This window comes from Dipteris shenzhenensis, chromosome 14 (assembly GCF_047967505.1).
Source record: "Dipteris shenzhenensis isolate YYH24624 ecotype China chromosome 14, Dip_SZ_1.0, whole genome shotgun sequence".
Taxonomy (NCBI): Eukaryota; Viridiplantae; Streptophyta; class Polypodiopsida; order Gleicheniales; family Dipteridaceae; genus Dipteris; species Dipteris shenzhenensis.
Genome location: NC_141609.1, coordinates 6,799,434 through 6,821,080, shown reverse-complemented (window position 1 = coordinate 6,821,080; position 21,647 = coordinate 6,799,434).

Here is a 21,647-nt window from a genome sequence, read left to right as displayed (position 1 = left end):
CTTTAATAAAACTCCCTTAGTCCTCTTTATCTATTCAACCCCCCACAAGTCCTCTTGTGACCCAGCAAAGCTTCATTAACATTTGCTTCACTTGATGACGCCTAAGTTACACACACAAATCATGCAATTCTACCTACTACCATCTTCAAGATCAAGTGTCTTTTCGCAAAATCTATTTTAAAGCATAACCATCTCAATCTAAGAGGTGCCCCCCTTTGAAAAGAATTCAATTAGGAGGACCTATTGAAAATTCCACTTGTTTAGAAACCATCATATTGTAAAGCAACAATATGTCTTAACTTTAACCCCAAGAATGTTAAATCCATCTTGAATTAGCTCCTTGTTTAAAAGAAAATGAGTAAAAAGATATAGCTTAACATCTGAGCACGTATTGTTTGAGTCATTATATATTTTAGCAACAAGCACTATTTCTTGCTTCTATTCTAAACAAACTACATTTTCATTTATGGCACTATAACACTTAACAATGTGTTGACCACTGTATAGAGCCCAATTTTATGCAAGAATCACTTAGATGGTTTCTTACATCAGAATCAAACTCTAAAAGCAAAGAAGAATGCTTTTTGCCATAAGAAACAAAGGTAGGATGAAGTACGGAGTGCAGAATGAGGTGTACATATGGAGGAATATGAGACCACAAAATGGAGAGAGAGAGAGAGAGAGAGAGAGAGAGAGAGAGAGAGAGGAGTAATAATGCTATAGTAGCTAAGCATAGGTAGGCACAAGGACGAAAATACAACTACAGTAGCAAAGGGTGCCAAAACAAGAAAGTATGGGATATGAACGCCAACATGCTAGCTATAAAGGTGCATCTCTTATGGTAAACACCAATTTTAATGCTATGCCATACTAGGGTGGATTGTGAGGTCCTTCACAAGCTACACCCTTTCACCCTCGTATTGGAGGAAAATTGATGGTCTCGACTAGGTGGCCATTATTCCTTGACATTCGACATTTGAAATTACTTTGTTCCCTCCCAACTTTTTTGCACATGAAAGCTTAACAATATGTGAGCAGAGGTGACATAAGCCAATGCATACCCTTCTTGTGTATATATTTTTAATAGCAAGAGTTTTGAAAAGGCAAGTCAAAGTTTGTATGCTCCAATAAAAGAATAAGTTTCCAAGGGTCACCAAGTCCAAAACATTTGCCGTGATTGAACCCCTTATATTCTTTACATTTTTAGATTTTATTAGCATTTACAAGGTTAGTATACTTTTCTCAATATTGAGAAACAATTTATTAAAAATATCTTAAATCTTTCACCAATCATTTTTACTTTATATAAGTGTCTACGTTTCTATAAAGACGTCTATGCATAGATTTATCACATGAAGTAGCATGAACGTACAAACAAAGAGAGGCTTTTTAATGTGTGTGTAAAAGAATATAATGTATCTCACTAGTGTCTTTGGATGTATATGCGTACATACATCTGCATGTCTATGATCTTGTTCACATAAGAAAATAAGTTCAAGTCATCAACCTACAAGCATGGTCATACTAAAATTACTGTTGACTAAAACCAAGTTGCCTTAACCACCACCATTACCAAAAAGTATCTAATAATGAAGATGACAATAATGAAATGCACTTGCAACTTCCTACCATTTTGAGGGATCGTGAGTACATAAGAATGCTTCAAACATGCATCTCAAATTCATAACCCCCCCTCCCCACCTGCCGCACCCCTACCATCCAAAAAAAAAAGAACATTGTATAGGCTAAACCTCTCACATCTTCCATACTTGGTTTGAATGACTGAAAACCATTCTTTTGTTGGTTCCAAAATTAATGCCTTCCATGCAACCATTCTACTTACCTAAAGTGCTTTCTACGTTGTAGAAAATATATGCTACAAAATGTGTGCTCGCAAAAAAAAATCCCTTGCAAAGTATAAAATTTTCCAATTGCCAAACTTTTGCTTAAAACTTATTTGGCTTATTAATCACTCTCACAACACCCCACCTCAAACTTGTAAGGCCCCAAACTATACACACAAGAAGTTTTAGACTTGTGTATACATGCACATGGAGGCATGTGTGTGTGAGAGGCGTTGTGTACTACGTGTACATATGTGTATATATGGCCATGTGAGTGTGTCTCCTTCCTTACACATAAAATGATAATTTAGAATTCACATTAGCCTCCTTTTGTAAATGCAAATGATGTTTTTCTTAGCGATTCACTTTGGAAGAGTAGAAATACTAATGATGTCGTCTATTAAAAAACTATTCTAATTCCATTTTGCTTCACCACTAGCATTTACCAAAAAATTTCAAACAATACTCAAAAAAGATAATGAATGTGCTTGTAGCAGATGTAGAGAGCCTCTTTTCTTCCTTCTTGACTTTATATGTAACATTTTGGAAATTCTCATTTAGTACCCATAATATTAGATAATTTGTAATTTTCAATGTTGTTGAGTAAATGCTAGCAAGTGTGAACGCTCCAATTGCAACTCATTTGTTCCATTTGTTCAACGTTCCGTGGGTACCACTTCTCACATCCTACCATACTTGATTTGAATGTCTTTAATTTGTGAAGTTGTAAGTCACATTGTTGGCCCCACTTTGGAGTAAAAAATCTACAAGTTGGTTGTCACAATGGTTCATCTTGACATTGACCATACGCAAACATTAAAACTTTGTGGTATGATTATGATTAGACTATACGTGATATGCAATAATTGTCTATTTGTCTTGAAATCCAAATGATGCGAGAAATATGAACGAGAAACCTTTAGTCCATAAACACCTAATTTTTTACAAAGGAAACTCCTTTAATAATTTGACCAAATATTTGCAAACTCGTGGCAAAATTTTGGCTACATATTTTAAAGCTAGCAATGACACTCCAATGACATCACAATCTTTAACCACAAAATTAAAGACAGCAATGCCAATAGCCTTTTTGACTAGCATACTTCTTACATATCAATATCCGTTAACTATAGAAGAGACCAAGTTGACTATAAATATGACTCTTATTAAACTAGTGGCAGACAAAGGTTGATATGTCCAAATGCTAGTGGGAGGGTTGCATGTCAAGTGTCCCACATCTTTGTTTTTCCTAGAGAAGGAAAGCAGTTATATATGTGATATCAACTTATTAAAGTACATAAATAAACTAGACTAGGGACCCAAAACCCATGAAATCAAAACCTAGAAATCCTGGTAAGCTCCTTCATCTCCCACATTATATTTGTCCTTACACTCCTCTAAAAGGGTCTAATCCCCCACGTTCACACATACTTAGATTCCCATATGGCCCCCAATTAGTACATGATAGTGGATGCCATATTTCCCAACCCCCTTCCAACACGGTGCTTTATTAAAGCTAACAACACAATTTCCCCAAAACATGTAGTCACCCAAAAACATGTAGTCACATATAAATGCCCTTCCATGAGCTTGAGCCTCCACTTCCACCTTTGGGATTTCCTTAGATTGACTATTGCATTCACGGTCAATGGACAACCATCACCATGTGTAACCATATCTTAGTCTAGTAGCACAACACGTCACAAGCATCTACAAACAAGTTGCATGAAAAATGCATGTGCTCTAAATTTTTGCATAGACTTCTTATCCAACCAAGAAACTTAGCCTTGATACCAGTGTCAAAATGTTTAGTAGGACTATAAGGGGACTATGGAGGTCACTGCTTGATCACTATTAATTGTACCATAGTCCACTCCTTCATCATCACTATTAATTGCACTATAGTCCACTCCTTCATCACTATTAAATACACATTTACAAAAATGATCAAAGAAAGTCTTGTTGGCATTAAGTTCTAGAGTTAGAAGTCTATTTAAAGTAAGGACGAACATAATAAGCATTAAGATAGGAGTCTACTTAAATTACTAATGGAGAAAATTGACATTTAAAATGAGATGAAGAGATCAAGTGGGAGATCCAAAAGATAAGGACCAAAGCATTATTGGGTGTATCCAAATTTTGTGAGGTTTTGGTAATGTATTGCATATGGGTAACTTGCTCAATCCATAACTTATGCATTGCTTAATGAAATTTGACAAACTTGAAATTTAAACATTAAAAATGAGACTAAATCATTATTCAAAAATGTTAAAGTTTTTTTCTATACATACATGCAAGCATGTGCTCATTCAAAATTGCATTACTTGAGCTTTTGATGTAGGTTTTGGAAGTGGTTGCTCTACGCTTCTTTGCCTCTCCTCCTCAATCAACTTTTCAACTTCCCTTGCTTAGGTCTCAATGTGCTCACCTTGCTCTCATGCCTTACTTTATTGTGGTACCTTGGCTTGTGCCTACTTTGCCTTGACTCAACACCCTCCTTGAGTTCTTTCTCTATGCATCATCAAATTTCTCTTTAATCTCCTCACCTCCCCTTCCCATTACTACATTGCTGCTTCTAGGCTTAGTCCCAACAGGTACAGTCCAATATTCATGGATTGAGATGAGCATTTCATCAACATTCCACCTTTAAATTTCATGCACCATCTTGGTGATTGCCATCTTGGTGATGTCCTTTGAAGAAGAGACCTCACATCTATGCAGTTGCTTTATTTTTGCTACTTGAACCCGGCAATCCTTGTTTCCTTTTTGGAATATCTTGGACTTCTTCTAGCAAGCTCAAAGTCTTAGCTCCACTGACATTGATACCCTACACATGGGGGAGGAATTCCCTAAAGAATTTATGTTTCTTCCATGCATGCTCTAAGAAACCAACCTATGTAGTACAAATCTCCTCCAAGTATGGGCAGAACTTCTCCATCACATTTTCATCAATGTATACTTCCTTATCTTGATAGAAAATATATATCTTGCCTTCATGTTTTCATCAATGTACACTTCCTTATCTTGATAGTAGATCATATATCTTTCTATCATGTTCACTTCTTTCAAAGCTTTCATTATGTACCTTAGTGGATGCATTGGATGTATAACCATTTACTTCAAGAAGTTTTTTAGCACTTAGATCAATGGAGTCCTCCCATTTTTGTAAAAAAAGTGTTACACACATTAGCATAAAAAATGGGTTAGATGTGGTACTATATTGTTCCAATATAGTTGATATGAGTGAAAGGATAGGGGATGGGTATAATATCTAGTCTATAATTGAAGACTTAAAGGGAAAGAGTGAGTGTTCAATTTATCTCATTCAAGTGAGGAAATGTGCATAAGTTATGCACTAAGCTGAAGAGATTAGAGGGAAAGTGTTAGGTAGGTTAATTCTAGTGTGTAGTGCCTCCTACCAAATGTGCAATTCCTAAGATGAGCACTTAGTTCATTGTGTGAGAGTGCAAGGAAAGGAATTCATAAGTCTAGATTTTCTAAATTAGGTGTGTTTCTTAAATTCATAACTAATGTAGCCCTGAACTTAATTCACAAATTTTCAATACTCTATCAGAGATAGGAGTCACCAAGAAAAATCCAAATTACTCGACTCCAATCATAAGGTTAGTAGATTGAAATTGACAAAACAAAATAAACAAGAGAGACTACGTATTAGTCAAAAGAAACCCTTCCATCACCATAGGAATGTGGTGGGATGTGACTTATTTGGAAACTATTTTATTCAGCTAATAAATTAGCCGTACTAACAATCTCTTAATTCTCAAAGGGATACCTGAGTTCTAAATGCTTTTACATGATTTGGTGTTTATATCTAGTTTTGATCATCACTCTTGACTTTACCTTTATTGACAAACGCCCCTACATAGTAATTTCAAGTGACTTCCCTACGAAATCTTGGCAGCTTTATGATAGTCTTTTGAGAGACTTATTATTATGAACTCAAGGGAGAGTGAATTTTATATTGATAGTAGGACATTTCTTTTGAAAGTTGGGGACCTATTTACATCATCACACCCTTGAACCTATTGAGTTGATCGAGGGAGTAGACTCAAATCAAACAATCAAAGTGACTAGGAAGGGACTTTATCTCATGAACCTTATTTGAGTGTGTAAGATTTTCCATCTAAGATTTTTGAGTCTACAATTTGATATTTGTCAGTCTTCAATGAGATACTAGTAATTTTTTGCCAAAAAGTTGTGTTTTAATAAATATGATCACTAGCCAACATTAACCTTCACCCATAGCCATCCCATCACCCTATAATAGGAGAAATATCACCAATAATATAAATTTTGTCCTTGATCTTCTTATTATCCTCTATTTTACATCCCAATGGTACTCGATAATGAACTTAAAATATTGGTACACAAGGATAGATTCAAAGATCAAATAAGGGCCTCCTCGAAACTTATCCTTAGCTTCTATAGTAGCTTTTTTAGCTAATATTTATGAGGCTAGCACATGTTCCAAGCTCCCTAGACAACAATAAAAGATCTAAAGGACATTACGCTACTCTTCAAGTCCTTCAATGCTTGGTTACAAAATTGAAAGGTCAAAAGTGGAATAAGATATGAGTGATCATAAAGGCATAGGTCATTCCAAAGAATTGAGGTGGGGATTACTAGGGGCTTCCTTTGCCATCCATCCCTCCAATTGCTGGCTTACTTGATTTAATAAATTAATAGCTAGTTCCTCCATATTCACGCCCTTGGTAGGAGGGGTTGTCTCCTTGACTTAAAGGTATGGGATACTTTTGAGGAGGCAGATGCGGTCTTCCCTCCTTGGGCCTTTTCTTTCATGTTGTCACATCTAAGCACACAGTAGCCTTGCTACACAACTCAAACAATGTGGGATTCATGGTAAAAAGATGGTCATGAAGCTTACCATCCCACAAACCTATGAGGAAGTGTGGCAATAGTTTTGCATCACTCATTCTCTCATGAGCTTCAAAATGGGAGTTCAAGTGGTCGATTCTAGCAATATAATCCCGAAGAGACCCAGTCTCTTTTTGCTTGACTTTATAGAGTTGGTTGATTGGGTGTGAGAAAACCACAAGGTGTACCAATTAATTTTCTCCTCTAGACTCAATGCTCTAAACCATTGTCTAGCTTTGCCATCAAGGCTTAAGCTAAAAGAATTGACCTTGTCTAGGTTCCCAATATAACCAAATGTCTCACAGATAAGCTCAAAATGCTCAATATCCCTGATCTTGTAGTGGCAATGTCTGTTAGCTTGCTCGGTGCTTGTGGGATATAGTGCTAAAGTGGGGACCCTCTTTGTTTGTGGAGGGGGGTGACTTGTAGGTGAATCTCTTGTTTGCTCTTGCTGCGGGGAGGAGGCTGACTGCACTCCAACCTATCCTTTACATCTCCACCCCTGTGTTAATTTTGAAGGGTGAGTTTAATGATTCTGGGTGGTTGGTGGAGATCCAAAGCATAAAGGACCACTTAATGATCAAATTTGGATCACATAGTTTAGTTGACCAGGGATGAAGAAGAAGATCAAAGAAGATCAAAGAAGTTGACAAGAAGCCATATGATACATGTGTATGCACTTAAAAAAACTTTGATAAAAGTCTCAATGAGATTGAAGAAGCATTGCTTGAGCATGAATCAAAAGTAGAGGACAAAATTCTCCCCACTACATCATTAGATCAAATATTCTATGTCAGAGGAGGTGAAAATATTCCATTGTGGGAAGCTTGGCCATACTAAGAATCAATGTCACAACAACAAGCACGAACCAAGATTGGCAAGCAAACTTTATAAAAAGATTAGTTGTGAAGAAGAACGATGGTATCACAAAAAGAAGGTCTAGCCAAATTTGAAGGACAACTTTTCTAAAAGCCAGTGTAATTTCCACCCTCTGAGGCTCCTTTGAGGTCATATGATTCACTCAAGGTCAAGAGACAAAGTAGCTATAAGGCCATGGAGCACTAGAGTGAGGTGACTAGTAGAAGAGTGATAGGCAAATATATGGTTAGAAGATGGAGATTACAACAATGAGATGGTGGCATGTGTATTGGAAGAGATGATGTTGATCTTATACTTGCCTATTTAAGAAGGCACCTCCAATGGAAATGCAATCACTTTCTAGTACTTCTTTGCCATGTTGAGGTTTGGTTGCTCTTTACTAGTCCATTGCTTGAAGGTGAGCATTGGTCTTTGCTTTCTTATGGTGTAGTCCTTGTGATTTGTCTTATTGTCATGATAATTATATTGCCTCATGTGATTCTATTGCATCCCGAGCATTAAACTATCAAATGTTGTGGCTAAGCATGATTAGTGCTTGCTACTAGGGACTATGTGCTTCTTGTCTGCCTGAGTCATGGTGGTGCATTGCTTGCATTGCCAAGCATTATGTTCCTATTGTATAGCATCCTCCTTTTTTATAGAAGTACTGTCTTGATAGCTTGAACTTATTTGCAAGTCATGATAATGTGTGGTGTGGGATCTTTAGAGAACCATTCCACCAACGACTGCCTGTGCCTTCGAGCAAGACCAGCACTCTATTGTGCCCATTGTGCATGATGGGGGAATCATGAGACATCACATTTTTTATATCCTAAGATCATTCCCCAACCAATGTACTAGTAATGGCTACCTCCTACTTTACCTACACCACTGAGTCTAGCCAATTAGGGACAATTAGCAATACAAGGAGCCACTCCTGCCACCCAAGGGCAATTTCGGGCTTAAAGTCTCCCATTACTCCCACCCATACTGCGACCTCAACCCCCACCACCACAAATCACTCCCATGAATCAAGTATTAGTGGAGAAACTACCTAGTCATTGGGAAGCACCATTGTGCACAGGGCGTGGAGTTGACCACATCTATAAGGATTGCTCAATGCCGAGACCAACAACGCCGGCTACTGCACCTAAGAATGCAAGTCTAAATCTTCTCAGCATTGAGAGAGGTCAAGTGTCCTCGGTACATTTAAATGTAATCACAAGGGCCCAAGCTAAGGCACTCAACCAAGGAGCTTCATAAGTAGGCCAAAAGAGATAAAGTCAGTACATCCTGGCCTATAGAGGTAAACAACAAAGGTGCAGTTAAGGTTCTAATAAGTTGATTATCCAAAATGGATCCTATGAGGATACAACCACCTTTCCCACCTCATCTTCTTCTAGTCATACTCCCTCATCTGGTAAGCAATTCAATCAACCCACAAAAGGAGGGGATGGCACTTGGGTTACGACCCCCAAAGGTTAGGTGAATACCCATATACTATCATTGGGAAAATGCCTCACCAAGGCACAACATCTGGTACATGACTACCAAGAAAAATTTGAGCAACGGCTCAAGGCTAGAAAGGGGCTAAAAACCATCCATCCTAACTACCAGACCTTCAATAGAGCCCCTAAAGCCTCTCCATACTCAAAAGAGTAGATGAGGAACAATCACAAGGTTCATCAGCTGGACGTTCAACTGCTAAGGCATAAGATATTTGAGGACGACCCTTCATGGTACCAAGCAAGAGAAGAGGACATTATTTCCTTCTATGGGTTTGAAGAGCCAGAGTCGATTAGTGGTGAACCAATCCGACAACCTCGAGATGTAGTTGGACTAGCTATATTCCTATCCAGTGAGATCAAGATGCCCATTGCAATGCTATTATGGGGTAATCCCATTTTATGGAGAGACCTCTCGGATTGGGTGAATGGGAAAATAGTAGCTCTTGAGTCCACTAATCCTAAGGTAGTCAAACCCCCAAATGACCCCAACACTTTCCCAAGGTACCCGTCAACAAGTTGGCCCAATACTTTGAGAGTGATGGTACAAATGCAATACTACCAATATCATACCATGACAAACAAGTAACAACAATCTTGGATGGAGAAGCAGGTGTAAGCATAGCCACTAAGCACTGCTAGGCCAAGTGGGGATGGCCTAAAATGGATAGCCCAAACCTTAGAGTCAAATTAGCTGATGGAGCAGCCCAACCAGTAGTAGTTCTAAGGGACATCAAGATTAAGACCTTCGGTCTAACTTACTGAGTGTGGTTTGTTGTAATGGACTTCCCCAACCAACCGGATATCTATGAAATCATATTGGGTAGACCTTTCATGCAAACTGCAGGATCAAAATCCATGACTCTAGCTCAAATAGAATATATTTACGTAAGGATGAGGAAATCATGATGGCAGATCTCCAAACTTGAAAGGCTCATCCTATATCAAGGAATCTATTCGCAACCAAATTTAACACCACTACTATGTCAACATCAGTAAATGTATTCAAAGCTTATATAAGGAAGAGGACAAAAGAAAGAATCCTAATGACTCTTTATGTGCTCCTTTACCAGGTTAGAAGACTCAACGAATTGGATACATACATTGGCTGCAATAGATCCACCAGGTACGATAGGTACTCAGTTTATACACCTTGACAAGGATAAACCTACTACCATTACAACTTTTTACACCATAAGAGCAGTTTTACCTAATCAAATTGAACCTACAATTGTTTATGCCATTGGTACTAATGAGATATATATTAATCCATTACAACTTTGGGTAGAGCTGACATAGTAGGTGCAACATGCCACATACAAGCAGTGGTAGATGGTTGAGCAAGCAATAACCACATCTCCTAGGAAACATTAAAACATCTTGGCCAGGTACTCCTTCAAGTTTGTGATTTCAAAATATAATGCATAAGAGGTACCTCAATTAAGGTTTTTGGTTCTTTAATGCTAACTATTTCCATGGACAATCATGTTGTGCCTTGCAAGTTTTTTGTAACTCTCCTCCAAGTACCTTAACGGATGTCGTGATTCTTGGTACAAGCTAGATCCAAGACACTCACAAAGGGTTATTTGGTGATGAATCAACCCATCAAGACATATCAAGCACTACCAACCAGCCCAACATTCAAGCATCAACATCAACATCCACTTCCACTTCTCAACCTCAGCAAGCACCTCACAACCAAAGAAAATGAAGAAGAAGAGCAACTAAGCAAGTATGGGTCCAAAAAAAATCTACTAGAGGCCCAAGGGTACTTTGAAGGTGAATCATACATTTGGGTTCCAACAAAACCTCGACATCAAAAGCCACCCTAGTATGTAAACAACAAACCTCGACATCACAGAACAAAATGATGTCGTCCAACAAGGAAGGTACAATACCATTGGGTTCCCACAAGACTGCTAGAGGCCTAAGGATATTATCTTGGAAACACTTATATTTGGGTACCCAAGGTACTAGGTATAACAAGATCACCTCCATCATCTTCCAACAGCAATGACAATAAAGAGAAGAAGAAAGAATGGAGGTCAAAGCCTCTAAAATCATCATCAACAACAAATGATAGGAAAACATCAAATTCAAGCCTACCTATTATGAAAAATCAAGGCAAAGATTGGAGAGCAGAACCACAAGAACCTACCTTGGAAAAGATAAAACCATAAGAACTTGCTTACAAGGACACGGGAAATGCACCAATATAAGAGGATCCCACATGAAGGACATCCTCTATCTCCTATCAAGAAGTTATATAAGAACCTATCTCAAAAAAGAAGACAGTAACACAATAACCTATGCAAATCACTAGTCTATCAAAAAGCCGTTGAATTCATTGCATCGTCTTCAAGGCAAATGGCAGTTACACAAGAGCCTATCTCCAAAATAGAGACAGTAACACAAGAAGCTGCATGAAAAGAAGGGAATCTACTTTGGGAGCTACACAAGAAACTTCCTTAGTAAGAAATTCAACATCAAGCTTTGTGACAACTACACACACCACACCAACCATACCAGACATAGTGGAAGTCACACAAGAAGCTTCCAATGAGAATGATGAATTATTTTCACTGGCAATTTTCTCAGAAGCAACTTGGGCTCAACAAAAATAGAAGATCTTCAAGACACTATGGTCCTACTCACATTTTCTCTCTAGAGGACATATATCACTTTATTACGATGAGACAATGGAAGTTGAACAAGCTAGAGGATGTAATTGACAAAGACAATAGAAAGATGGAATTAGGCTCAAGGATCTTATGACAGCAACATCATCAACACGGGAGCCCATCTTCTCATCCTTATATCATGGTCAACTTCACCCCTCTAGAGCCATGAAAATCAAATGAGAGACCTAAAAGGTTTGAGTGTACAACACCAACAATGAAGCAGTCATTACCGATAGTAGTTACACAAGAACCTGCTCCTAAAAAGGGAGTAATAACACAATAACCTACTACAAGGTATTCAAAGAGCAAGGCAATGATCCTTTAAGGCCATGGTGGGCTTTCCCACATAGAAATACAAAACCACTCCTTCAGTACAGCATCTAGTCCAACTCCATAGCAGCAGACCCATAAGAACCTACTCATAAAAATGGAGTAGATCCACAAGAACCTAGTGACAAAAGATACCTAGAGCCCTTCGCAACACATTGCTACCATGGAAAGAAGCTCCTCACTAGCAAAGGTCTAGGCCCCGTCAAAGACACAACGACGCCCGGTATCCCAAAGCACTATGCCACATGTGGAACAACAAGTGATCCTACACCAACAGTTCTATATGATGAGTTTGATTATAGGTGAATCTGATGATATCCAAATGGGACTGTATGAGTTTCTTATGATCCTCAAAGCATTGTTTTGACTTTCATTTACTAACCCTTCATTAGCTAACTCCCACTCTTCCGTCTCTTTTTATTTCTTCTTCTTCTTTTTCTTTTTGCTACTTAACATTAGAACCCACTTAGCATTTTTCTACTTAACATTAGAACCCACTTAACCATTTGATCCTTCCAATGTATATCAGTTTTAATTTAGAGGACTTTTCTAGCCTCCAAGATGCTATAAACCTTTTCAGCCATAGTCCTCTTTTTAGGAGTTAGTATTTTGTATTATAAGACTCCTCTTTATTTGATAACTCAGAAAAATGTAGCTCCAAAGCACTGCAATTTTATTGGGCTCAAAAAGAACTACCAAGCAAAGCCCTCAATGTAATCTAATCCATCAACTGGATTTACAAGGAAGCGATGCAAGACAAAATGTCATGCAAAACTTCAGACTTACAAACATGGCATGTCCAAGACATAGTCTGATGAGAATCCAATAAAAGACCCACTCAAATCAAATATGGGACTTAAGGAGGAGCATGAGAATGCACTTTACTTACTCTACTAACACTAACACCACTAGGATCTTACATCAACCCCTACTACCACCTTTCTCCTACTAACTTACACCTTAGATTTTCATCTTTCTTTGAAAGGTCACAAGTACTTAGCTCCATTCCATTCACCCAATGTCTAGCAATTGTAAGCACTCATGCCATGCCATGCTAATCATAGCATAATCCACAACAAAGGATCTAGTGAAAACATATGAAGTGATGCGAATAAGAAAAATTCACACAAGTGCACAAAAGGAATGATCTTCAATGACAGCCCGCCAACAACTATCACCTTTGTACCATCCAGGGGACTAGATCGAGAACAAGAAGGAGGGCATGCTAACTATATGAGTTATCAATGCTATTTTATGGATAGTGGCAAGTCCGTAGAGCTAGGATTGTGCCTTGGAGCCAAATAGGCCCAAGTTGATTGTAAAGGATGAGGAAAGAGAGTAGTATAAAGGGAATAGGGTTGGCCCTCCCTTCAAAAGGTGGCATGTATAAAAGACCAAATTGTTCACTTGGCTGTACACATTGGAATACAACCTCTCCTCCTCTTCTTTGGAGTGGTCTCTTGTTCCCTCATAGTGCCTTTCATAAATGCATGTTCTCTTCTCCTCTTCCCTTCTTCTTCTTCTCCTCCTCTTCCTTCTCCACTCCCGTCTCCTCTATTCTCCTTTGCTATATGGATTCACAATTGCAACAAGCCGAGAGTTACTAGAGTGATAGTAGTGGATGGCATTTGCATGCATTGCTTTCAACCCAGAGTAGCTTGGAGGAGTAATCCATTAGTGCTCCTAAAAGATCCCCATGACACATGAGTCACCAACAGAGACTACACAAATTTTGTAACGATTAATTCTATATGCTCCATAAGGGTTCTTGCCAAGTACTACTCAGTAGTGTCCACCTCATTTACAACTTTGGATATGATAGATAGATCTTAAAAATTTGAGTGCTTTGGCCTTTGGAAACAAGTACAAATGCTTCCTAGATTAAAAATTGCAGTGTGTCAAAGTCTTCAAGATATGTGTGTGACATTCACATGTTGCTTACTAGTCGTGCTCAGCAAGAGGTTGCCATGCATCGATTGTACATGAGGTGTCTGTACTGATATGGCAAGTGACACATGTTTGTTGACATGGCACTATGGGCACTACGGTAAATTGTGCTGATGTGGTAGATAATGATGTGGCACTATGGGAAATTTTGCTCATGTGGCAAACAAGGTGCCACATGGCAAAATGAAATCCACACTATCCACATGGCAATTCTATGTGGCCTAAGGCCTGTACCTTAGAGAAGGAGAATGTTTGTGTCCTTGGTACCATTGTGCCATTGGTTGGAGCATTGAGTAGGAGCTATTGCTACTTGCTTTGAGATAGAAGTCATTGCTTGTGAGTTGGTGGGTATTGTGCTTGCATTGTTATTTTCTTACTACTTTGAAGCATATATATAGAATTGCATCAAGCTAAGCATGTAAGCAACTAATAGATTAGCATACTGAGATAGCAACATGAGCAGGATGGTGGCTCAATGAGAGCATTAAGAAGAAGAAAGAGGGCTCTATTGGAAGGACCCTGCAAAGGCTTTGATATTACATGTAACTATGGAGGCTCAAAGTAGATCAACATGGCAAAGAAGTACTAGCAAATGATTATGTTTTGGTAAGGAGATGCCTTCTTAAATAGGCAAGTACAAGATCAACATAATCTCTTCCAATATATATGTCACCATCTCTTAAATAGGCAAGCACTACATCGACATCATCTCTATCAATACACATGTCACTAGCTCATGTTGCAATCTCTATCTTCCAATCATATATTTTCATACTACATACCACTCAAATCACTCTAATGCTCCATGGCACCATAATTTTTGACACCTTTATCTTATAATACCTCCTCTCTCTCTCTCTCTCTCTCTCTCTCTCTCTCTCTCTCTCTCTCCCCTCCCTTCTCCCTTCTCCCACTTTCTCTTCTCTCCCCTCTTCTTTCTATTTCTCTTTCTCGGTTCTCTTCTCTTTCTCTTTATCTTCTTCTCCTCCTTTCTCCTCATTTTTCAATTTGCTTTTTGGTCCATCAAATGTGTAAAAAAATGGCATTTATAAAAAAGTACCTTTTCTTTTTCTAGTGGGATTTTTGTATTTCTTTAAATTCTATGAGAGCCTATTTTAGATATGGCATCTAGTGGGAGGGCAAGTAGTGGGGGCACAAATAGTGGATCTAGTGGCACACATAAGAAGATTTTTTGTACGCTATTAAGTGGGAGGGCAAAGCAATGGAGGAAGAGATGGTGGACCTAGTGGCACAAAACAAGAAGAATTTAAGTATTTTAGAGAAGTTCCAAAAGTTCAACCACATGCTCCCTCCCCAAGAGAAAGAAAATTTTATCTGGGGGAACATCTGGCATTGATCCTATCATAATGCACCCTCCCATTTAAAGAAACCAAGAATTGGGGGTTGGCATAGCCTTCATCTTCCGGTCTTAGAAATTTGATGCAAACAATCATCATTTTGTTGATGAATGGGGCATTCATGCAAATGCAAATGGGAATGACACGATTTCAAGGATCAAACAACTTTTCTATAGAATTTAGGGAAGCAATGATGGATTTTACATCACAACCAATGATTTTCAATGCTTGAGGAAAAGTCTTTTAATGAGTGGATGATGATTAATAAGATGGTGGATGCATTGAACCATTAGAAGAAGGTGATTTGAAGGCAAGAAAGACTCAAGAAGCATCCCAACAAAGCCGGCCACATCCACAAGAATTACTTGAAGATAGTCATGCATACGGTGTGGCCATCCCTGAGAAGCAAAGGTAAACATGTGAAGCTACAAATTCTTGCATAGAGAAAATGGGGAAATCCAACTTGGGAATGGGTGGTAATGCCTTTATGTGTCTGCATAGGTATATGAGGCCAAGATTACACCCAAGAAGAATACATATATGCTTATGACCAAAGCTTGGAGACTTGTAAGGAGGATTTTGGTAATATTCTTATATAAGTAATAAATTTTGGAACCCAAACTTTAATTTTAGCAAGTGTACACATATCATAAGAGAACTTCTAAGTTTCATAGGTACCACATCTTGATCCAAAGGGCTAGAGGCTCATAGGGAGGACTTTGGCAATATCTTCATAAGTAAGAAACTCCTAAACCCAATCTTTAATGTTATGTAGGCATGCACATCATAGCACAACTTCTTGATACATACTTCATGTCTTTGATGGTAGTCAACAAAGGCTAACAATCACTTATGCAAAAAACAATTGGTTGACATAGAGAGAAGAAATACAAGGGATACTAGTGACAAGTTAGACCAATGATGAGGGTAATGAATTAGGTGATGACTCTAAGGAGAGAGGAGATAACAATGAGGCTAGGAGATGGGGGGGCATAGAGGGCCTCAAATGATGAGTAGCAAGGATGGATCATGCATAGTACTATAGAGAAAACACATTACACCATGACAACATATACAAAATTTTCATTATGAAGTGTATTATATAATTTACCTTCATCTTCCCAAAAAAAGAGGATTGAAGGATTGCTCTCATGCCAAGGTTTAATCCACCATATATGAGACTTTCAACATACTCAATTGGGACTTTGAGCATGCTTATGGGTCAAAACCACAACTGGATGTAGCCATCATAGAACTATTGGGGGGGTATGCCATAACGGGTGCCAGTGGGTGGAATTACAAAATTGATGGTGGGCTCAAGATGACATCTAAGAGACTTCAACTCTAATGGCATCACTTTCCTTGAGTATGACCCCCAATTGTTGCTAAAGGTTGTCTTCTCCTAGCCCTCTTTGGCCAGTGTGATTTGGTTTACCCACTATAGTGGTCCATGAATGAAGTATTGATTTGGTTGACCCACTATAGTGGTCCATGAATGAATACTTCTAGTCACCAACTACCCTATCAAAGATGGTGTCTATGAGCTATAGTGGGAATGGGTCTTTGATGGTCTACTCATTCAACTTCTTGTAGTAGTGAATGTAGACTTGTAACTTGCCATGCTTCTTTAGCATAATAATGATTGGAAATAGACAATAAATTTGGTAAACTCAATAGATGAACCCAATCTTCACCAATTGGTCTACTCATTTAGCTTATTGTCTTCTTTGGCACAATAATGATTGGAAATAGACAATCAATTTGGTAGATGAACCCTACTTTAATAGTTGGCAAATCTCTACATTCAGTAATTTGGCATAGTTGGGGCTCATTTGATATCACTAATACCAAAAGGTCTTTACATTTAGGATGAGAGGGATTCACTATTGGATCAAGATTGTTAGGACCACCTTCAAGTCCATGTATTCCCAAATAAATCCCACTTAAAGGACAATGTGCTTTTAAGGGAGAACAACCAGTGAGCATACTATCCAATGCCCATCAATACATGACAATACTCAAACCGCTGACTGGGTAGACTCTTCGTCAGCATATCTATAGGGTTATCATCTGTATGAACCTTGACAAGCTCTATGCACTTGTCCTCAAGTACCTCCCTGATGAAATGGTACCTGACCTCAATGTGTTTGGTCTTTGCATGAAAGACCGGATTCCGTGCTAGCTGAATAGCACTCATGGAATCACTATGCAATATCGGTACATCTGTATGAATCCCCAAATCTCCCACTAGCCGATCAAGCCATATAGCCTCCTTGCAACCCTCTGTGGCTGCAACATACTCAGCCTCTGTGGTAGACAAAGCAACGCACTTCTGTGTGCGAGACATCCACGACACTGCACCACCTGCAAAGGTGAACACATAACCAGAAGTGGATCTCCTACTATCCATATGCCCTGCATAGTTTGAATCTGTGTACCCAAGTACAGGCATGTCTCCTTTACCAAAGCAGATGCACATCTCCTTGGTACCCTTCATGTACCTCATGATGCACTTAACTGCCTCCCAATGCCTCTTTCCTAGATTAGCCATATACCGGCTAACAACTCCCACTACAAATGCAATGTTTGGTCTAGTAGCTATCATAGCATACATAAGACTCCCAACCGCTGATGCATAAGGAACCTTGGCCATCATGGCCCTCTCCTCTTCTAATTTGGGACTATCTGTATGACTCATTTTCACATATGGAGGCAATGGAGTACTCACTGCCTTCCCCCCCTCCATATTGAAACGCTGCAATACTTTTGTAACATACTCTTTTTGTGAAAGCCAAAGGAGTTTCCTACTCCGATCACGCGTGATGCGCATACCAAGAATATGACCTGCAAGTCCCAAATCCTTCATATCAAAGGCCTCATGCAACTTGGCCTTTAATGCATCTAGCTCATAAGTATTCTTGCTAGCCAATAGCATATCATCCACATATAGTGCCAGGATTATCAGGCTATTATCCTTAGCCCTTTTAGTGTAGAGGCAGTGATCAATTTCACTCCTTCTAAAACCCTGGGACCGAATGAAAGCATCAAACTTCTGATACCATTCTCTAGGCGCTTGCTTAAGACCATAGAGACTCTTCTTTAGCTTGCAAACTAAATGCTCTTTGCCCTTTTCTTCAAAGCCTTCCGGCTGCACCATGTAAATTTCCTCATGCAAATCCCCATGCAAGAAAGCTGTCTTGACATCCATCTGCATAAGCTCCATATCCTCTACTGCCACTAATCCAAGCATGCATCTAAGTGTGGTCATCTTCACAACCGGAGAGAATATCTCATCAAAGTCCACACCCTTCTCTTGCTTGAACCCTTTAGCAACCAAACAGGCCTTGTACCTAGGCACATCATCACCTGTGACCTTCATCTTGTAGACCCATTTACATGGCAATGCTTTCTTTCCATGTGGCAAAGAAACCAAGTCCCAAGTCTTATTCTTCATAAGTGAACTCATCTCTGATTGCATAGCATACTCCCACTTGCGTTGATCCTCACGCATCATAGCCTCTCTGTAGCAAGAAGGCTCCCCGCAATCAATAAGCATCGCATAGTCTACCCCTGGAACAAACTTATCATGCAGTCTAGACACTCTAGATGATCTTCTCAAGGGCATTTCAGCTTACTGTCCCACTTGCATTTCAGCCACATTTGGCTCATTTCCACCAATAGATGATCCATCATCTACCCTTGATTGTATACCTGTGGGAGTACTTGGTGGTACCATTTCTTGCACATTTGGTGCATGGACAGCTTGCTGTCTATCAACATATGCAGGTGGATTCACATCCTGGAAAGTGATTCTCCTCATTTCCACATCCCTCATGGGTGCCTTATGCATCTTCTTCTCATTGAAGACCACATCATGGCTGCGTATGATCTTCTTTGCTTCTGGATCCCAGAGACGATAGCCCATCTCTCCACTTTCACCATAACCCAGAAAGATGCATTTCCTAGACTTAGGATCTAGCTTCTTTCGAAGCTCTTTTAGCACATGTGCATATGCCTCACACCCAAATATACGTAAATGAGAGTAAGAGGGCTTCTTGCCACTCCATGCCTCTTCAGGAATACCACCATCCAAACTCTTACTAGGTGATCTATTGATCACATGCACTGCAGTCTTCATTGCCTCAGCCCAAAAACCACCAGAAAGACTTGCATTGGAAAGCATGCATTGCAACCTTTCTTGAATGGTACGGTTCATCTTTTCTGCAACTGGATTTTGCTCTGGAGCACGAGGGGATGTGAGCTCCCTCTTAATCCCACGTTTATCACAGAAATGCTGAAAGTCATGAGAGAGATACTCTCCATCATTGTCAATCCGTAGGCATTTAAGCGTTCTACCTGACTGATTCTCAACCAAGGCCAACCATTTCTGAAATACCTGGAACACATCACTCTTCCGAGCTATAGCATAAGCCCACACTTTCCTAGTTGCATCATCAATGAATGTCACATAGTATTCAGCCCCGCCTAATGACCGTGTAGGCATGGGACCGCATACATCTGAATGCACCAAATCAAGCTTTTCAAACTCTTTCTTTCCCCTTCTTTTATGGGCTGATTTAGTTTGCTTCCCATAGAGACAATGCTCACAAAATTCAAAATCAGAGAAACTCAAATGCGGTACATAACCCAAACGGCATAAGAGTTTCATTCCATTCTGGCTCATGTGCCCCAACCTACAATGCCACAAAGAAGTGCTTGGCTGCTCGGTTATTGCAACAACATGATCAAATACCCCTGATACATGTAAGGGATACAAAGTCCCACACTTGGCACCCCTGGCCAAAAGCATAGAGCCCTTCTGAATTTTCCAACTCTGAAAGCCAAAAGTGGTGTGAAAACCAGCATCATCTAGCTGACCCACTGAAATAAGACTCTTGGTCAGCTTAGGCACATGTCTCACATGTTTCAAAACAAATGCAGACCCATTTGCAAAAGAAAACTTTATGTCACCTGCTCCCACTATGTCACATGCATAGTCATTTCCAAGATGCACACAACCTGTCTTTCCACTGTCATAAGTGGAGAACCTTTCCCTATGGGGAGTAACATGGAATGAAGCACCAGAATCCAAAATCCAATCCTGGGAATATGCATCATCTGAAGTGGTAAGCAACTCTGCAGATAAACTAGACATGAAGAGAACGTCATTGTCACTATCATGTGTGACTGCATTGATCTTCTCGATCTTCACTTTTCCTTTGTCCTCCCTTGGACTCTTCCTTTTGATTTGCACCCCAATTTGCATTCTTTTTCTTATCCTTTTGCTCTCTTTTCAGCTTTTAGCAATCCTTTTTCATATGGCCCTTCTTGCCATAATGGTAACACTCAATGTTCCATGCCTTGGATTTGCTACGAGACTTTCCTCTTTCTTGGGACTTCCCCCTGAACTGTGATCTACCCCTTTGCACATTTAAGGCTGCATCCTGCTTGTTGCCGTTCATAGACTTCCGTCTAATCTCCTCGGCCAACAAGCTACCCACAACGTCATCAAATTTCAGTACTCCACCAGGTGTAGAGTTACTGACAGCTGTACGGAAGGTATCCCATGAGGATGGCAATGAACATAAGAGAAATATTGCCTTAGTCTCCGCATCAAAATTCATTTTTTGAGCCTGAAGCTGGCTGAAAATAATATTGAATTCATTCAAGTGAGAAGCAATGAAGACCCCTTCCTTCATTTGCAGCTCAAACAACCTCTTCATGAGGTAAACTTTATTAGAGGTAGTTTCCTTTTCATAAGTGGCACACAGTTTCTTCCATAAATCTTCCGTAGTCTGCTCATTTTACTACTGTGAATCAAACTGACTCTGCAAGATGAAGTCTGATAGTAGACTTTGCTAATGCATCCAACTCATTCCAATCATCCTCAGACATATTTGCAGGCTTAGCTTCAATCCCTGCCAAGGGTTTAATCTGCTTCTTTTGAATAAGCACATCGCTTATTTGTTCTTTCCACAAAGAAAAGTTTGTCCCATCAAACTTTTTAATGTTGAAAAACTCCTTTTCAGACATGGAAGAGGATGCCATGATGCAAATGAAACAAAATCCCAAATGCTAGTGCATACAAGAGAGAATCACACCAAATACCAGGTGCACCCAAATGTGTATGCCATAATAGAGTGAAATATCACCAAAACTCAAAGCTCAAAGCATCAAAAGATGCATCTGACTCATGTGCATATACTATGCATCCATATGACCAAATCT